Source organism: Rhinolophus hipposideros, assembly GCF_964194185.1.
Source record: "Rhinolophus hipposideros genome assembly, chromosome: X".
Lineage (NCBI taxonomy): Eukaryota > Metazoa > Chordata > Mammalia > Chiroptera > Rhinolophidae > Rhinolophus > Rhinolophus hipposideros.
This window is the reverse complement of record NC_138046.1, coordinates 77,902,338-77,908,232: the sequence shown is the minus strand read 5'-3', so window position 1 is coordinate 77,908,232 and position 5,895 is coordinate 77,902,338.

Below are 5,895 nucleotides of genomic sequence, written 5' to 3'. Positions count from 1 at the left end.
AATTGGAGTTTTGGATTTCTCCGGGTAGATGCCTAGGAGTGGAATTACTGGATCATAGGGTAGTTCCATTTTCAGATTCCTGAGATACCTCCATACTGTTTTCCATAGTGGCTGCACTAATCTGCAGTCCCACCAACAGTGCACTAGCGTTCCCTTTTCTCCACATCCGCGCCAGCATTTGTTGTTTGTTGATTTATTGATAATAGCCATTTTGACTGGAGTGAGGTGGTATCTCATTGTGGTTTTTATTTGCATTTCTCTGATGGTTAGTGAGGTTGAGCATTTCTTCATATGTCTTCTTGCCTTCTGTATGTCCTTCTTAGAGAAATGTCTCCCCAAGTCCTCTGCCCATTTTTTAATTGGGTTGTTTGTTTTTTTGGAGTTGAGTTGAGTAAGTTTTTTATAGATTTGTGATATTAATCCCTTATCAGATATATCATTGGCAAATATCTTTTCCCATACAGTAGGATCCCTTTTTGTTTTATTGATGGTTTCCTTTGCTGTGAAAAAACTTTTTAGTTTGATGTAATCCCACATGTTTATTTTTTCTCTTACTTCGCTCGCGCGAGGGGATATATCAGTGAAAATCTTACTCCGGGTAATGTCCATGAAGTTTCTTCCTATATTTTCTTCTAGATATTTTATGGTTTCAGATCTTACATTTAAGTCTTTAAGCCATTTTGAATTTGTTTTTGTATATGGTGTAAGGAGGTGGTCCAGCTTCATTTTCTTGCATGTGTCCGTCCAGGTTTCCCAACACCACTTATTGAACAGACTATCTTTACCCCATCGTACATTCTTGCTTCCATTGTCGTAGATTAGATGGGCATATAGGCATGGATTTATGTCTGGACTCTCTATTCTGTTCCATTGATCTATGTATCTATTTTTATGCCAGTACCATGTTGTTTTGATTACTGTAGCCTTGTAGTATAGTTTGAAATCAGGTATCGTTATACCTCCCACTTTGTTCTTATTTCTCAAGATTGCTGAGGCTATCCGGGGTCTTTTATGGTCCCATATAAATTTTAGGATTATATGTTCTATTTCTGTGAAAAACGTCGTTGGTAGTTTGATAGGAATTGCGTTGAATATGTATATTGCCTTAGGCAGTATGGACATTTTAATTATATTAATTCTTCCTATCCATGAACATGGAATGTGTTTCCATCTATTTATGTCTTCTTTCATTTCTTTCTTCAGTGTTGTATAATTTTCTGAGTACAGATCCTTTACATCTTTGGTTAGATTTATTCCCAGATATTTTATAGTCTTTGGAGCAATTGTAAATGGAATTGTTTTTTTAATTTCTCCTTCTGCTATTTTATCATTGGTATATACAAATGCAACTGATTTCCGAATATTAATTTTATATCCTGCTACTTTACTAAATTCATCTATCAGTTCTAATAGTTTCTTGGTGGAGTCTTTAGGGTTCTCTATATATAGTATCATATCATCTGCATATAATGATAATTTTACTTCCTCCTTACCAATTTGGATGCCTTTTATTTCTTTCTCTTGTCTGATTGCTGTGGCTAGAACTTCCAGCACTATGTTGAATAGAAGTGGAGAAAGTGGGCAACCTTGTCTTGTTCCTGATCTTAGGGGGAATGGTTTTAGCTTTTCCCCATTGAGTATGATGTTAGCTGTGGGTTTGTCATATATGGCCTTTATTATGTTAAGATATGATCCCTCTATTCCCACTTTCTTAAGGGTTTTTATCATAAAAGGTTGCTGTATTTTATCAAATGCTTTTTCTGCATCTATTGATATGATCATATGATTTTTATTTTTCATTTTGTTAATGTGGTGTATCACATTAATTGATTTGCGGATGTTGAACCACCCCTGCATACCAGGGATGAATCACACTTGATCATGGTGTATGATCTTTTTAATGTATTGCTGAATTCTGTTTGCTAATAATTTGTTGAGAATTTTTGCATCTATGTTCATTAGAGATATCGGCCTGTAGTTTTCTTTCTTTGTGGTGTCTTTGTCTGCTTTTGGGATCAGGGTGATAGTGGCTTCGTAAAAAGTGTTTGGGAGTCTTCCTTCCTTCTGGATTTTTTGGAAGAGCTTGAGGAGAATAGGTGATAATTCTTTTTTGAACGTTTTGAAAAATTCACCTGTAAAGCCATCTGGTCCAGGGCTTTTGTTTGTTGGGAGATTATTGATTACTGATTCAATTTCCCTGGTGGTAATCAGACTGTTCAGGCTTTCTGTTTCTTCTTGAGTTAGCTTTGGAAGGTTGTGCGCCTCTAGAAAATTGTCCATTTCTTCAAGGTTGTCAAATTTGTTGGCATATAGTTGCTCATAGTAATTTCTTACAATTTTTTGTATTTCTGTGGTGTCTGTTGTCACTTCTCTTTCATTTCTGATTTTATTAATTTGGGTCCTCTCTCTCAGCAAAGGTTTTTTTTGAAGAGACAAAATTCGAATTGGATATTTATAAAGCAATTCATATTTTAAGTGAGCATATTTGTGCCCACTCACATACACACAATATAAGAAACATAGAAACACAACGATGCATGCTACGAAATAGCTGGTTAATAGGCTACTGATACATAATTTACAACCAGTTCCTTGAAATGCATGCTAGCATAATTAACGTTATTTTCTCTTAGACTATTGTAATACAGTAAATGGCTATTTAAAAAATTAGATTGTGAATCATTTCAAATATGTTATAATAAACTCACGTTTTCAGAATGCAAATTATTATTTAATTATTTATTTGTATTAAATTTATTGTGGGTTACATTGGTCAATAAAATTATAAATGTTTTAAGTGTGTATTTTTATAATACATTATCTACATGATGCATTGTGTTCACCACTTAGAGTCACTTCTCTTTCCATCATGATATATTTGACCCCCTTTACCATCTACTACCTAGCCCCCTCACCCCTTACCCTCTGATAACCACTAAACTTTTGTTTTTGTCTATGAGTTTTGTTTCTTTGTATTGTTCCTTTGTTGTTTTCAATTTTATATTCCACATATGGGTGAAGTCGTGTGGTTCTTGACGTTTTCTATCTGACTTATTTTACTTAGCATAATAATCTCAAGATCCATCCATGTTGTCGCAAATGGCAGTATTTCATCTTTTCTATGGCTGAGTAGTATTCTATTGTGTATATGTTTCCCATCTTCTTTATCCCATCATCTGTTGAAGGACACTGGTTGTTTCCATATGTCTTGGCCACCGTGAATAATGCTGCAGTGATAGGGGTACATATACCTTTACAGATAAATGTTTCAGATTTTTGGGGTAGATACCCAGAAGAGGGATTGCTGGGTCACATGTTAATTCTCTTCTTAATTTTTTGAGGAATCTCCATATTGTTTTCCACAATGGTTGTACCAATTTACATTCCCACCAACATTGTTTAAAGGTTCCTTTTTTTCCACAGAATCGTTGAGACTTTTTATTATTTGTCTTATTGATGATAGCCATTCTAACAGGTATGAGATGATATCTCATTGTGGTTTTTTAAAAGATTTTAATTAAACTATAGCTAACATGCAATGTTATATTAGTTTCAGGTGTACATCATAGTTATTCAACAGTGCCCACCTAGCATTATACAGAGTTACTAACACATTATTGATTATAGTTCCTATGCTCAAGAAGTGATCACCATGATAAGCCCAGCAACCATCTGACACTGTACTATGCTGTCACAATATTATTTGCTATATTTCTATGCTGTATATTACATTCCCAAGACTTATTTGTTCTATATCTGGAACTTTGAACCTCTTCTTCTTCTTTATCATTCCATGCCCTTTTAAATTTTTCAATTAGAGTTGACATTCATTATTATTTTACATTAGTTTCAGGTGTAAAGCACGGTGGTTAGACATTTATATAATTTAGGAAGTGATCCACCTGACAAGTACCCACCTGACACTATACATAGTTATTACCATATTACTGATTATATTCCCTATAATCTACATCCCCATGACTATTTTGTAACTACCAATTTGTATTTCTTAATCCCTTCACCTTTTTACCCTGCCCCCAAGCCTCCTCCTATATCACCCTGATAGATCTAGTACCCATCTGACACCATACATCGTTATTACAATACTATTGACCATATTCCTTATGCTATACCCAACATCTCTATGACTACTGTGTAACAACTAATTTGTACTTCTTATTCCCTTCCCCTTTTCACCTACCCCCCAACCCTTCTCCCGTCTGGCAACCATCAATATGTTCTTTGTAAATATAGAGGAAAAAAATGATGGTTGTTAGATGGGAAGAGGTTGGGGATGAGGGAGAAGGTCGTATATACGTATATATCTATATCTATATCTATCTATATCTATCTATCTATCTATCTATCTATTAAATTATAGTTGGTATTCAATATTATTCGGCTTCAGCTTCAGATGTACAGCACAGTGGTCAGTCATCTACACTGTCCACGAGGTGGTCTCCCTAATAAGGCAAGTGCTCATCTGACACTTTACAAAATCTTTACAACATTATTGATTATATTCCCCAAACTGTCTTTTATATTCCCATGGCAATGTTGTGGCTACCAATTTGTGCTTTTTAATCCCCTCACCTTCTACATTTTATATATATATATATATATATATATATATATATATATATATATATATATATATATGGTCACAGGATATTGAGTATAGCATAGGTAATAGAGCCAATGGAATTGTAACAGCTATATATGTCCGAGGGATAGTAGATTGGGGGAGAGGGTTATCACTTTGTGAGGGGTGTAAATGTCTAACTATTACATGTTTTGTACACCTGAAACTAACAAAAATAATATGCTATGTATCTGTGAGTTTGTTTCTGTTTCATTTGTTTGTCTAATTTGTTCTTTAGATATCACTTGTAAGTGAAATCATATAACATTTCTCTTTCGCTGTCTGAGTTACTACCCTAAGCACCATAACCTCTAGGTCCATCCATGTTGTCATAGATGGCAATATTTTGTCCTTTTTCATAGCTGAGTAATATTCTATTGCATATATGTACCACCTCTTCTTTATCCATTCATCCATTCAGTGACACCCAGATTGCCTTCATATCTTGGCTTATGTAAATAATGTTGCAATGAACATATGGATGAACACATCCCCTCAAATTAGCATTTTGGGTTTGTTCAGATACATACTCAGAGGTAGGATTACTAGGTCCTTCTTTGTCTCTTGTTATAGTCTTTGTTTTAAAGTCCATTTTGTCTGGTATAAGTATTGCTACCCCTGATATTTTGTTGTTTGTTTCAATTTTCACGAAAGATCTTTTTCCATCCCTTTACTTTCAGTCTGTGTGTCTTTCAATCTGAAGTGAGTCTCTTGTAAGCAACATACGTAAGGGTCTTTTTTCTTATCCATTCAGCTCCCTTATATTTTGATTGGAACATTCAATCCATTTCCTTTTAATGTAATTGTTGATAGGTATGTAGTTATTGCCATTTTATTATTATATATTTTTTCATCTTAAGTCCCTCTAAGATTCCTTGTAATACTGGTTTGGTGGTGGGGTATGCCTTTAGCTTTTTCTTGTCTGAGAAGCTCTAATATGTCCTTTGATTTCAGACCATAGCCTTGCTGGATAGAGTAGTCTCCATTGTAGATTCTTGCTTTTCATCACATTGAATATTTTGTGCCAATCCAGTTTCTGTTGAGAAAACAACTGATAGTCTAATGAGAGCTCCCTTGTGGATAGTTAACTGCTTTTCTCTTGCTGCTTTTAAGATTCTCTCTTTGTCTTTAACCTTTGGCACTTTAATTATGATGTGTCTTGGTGTTGGCCTGTTTGGATTCATCTTGTTTGGGACTCTCTGTTTTTCCTAGGCTTGTATATCTACTTCCTTCACCAGGTAGGGAATTTTCTG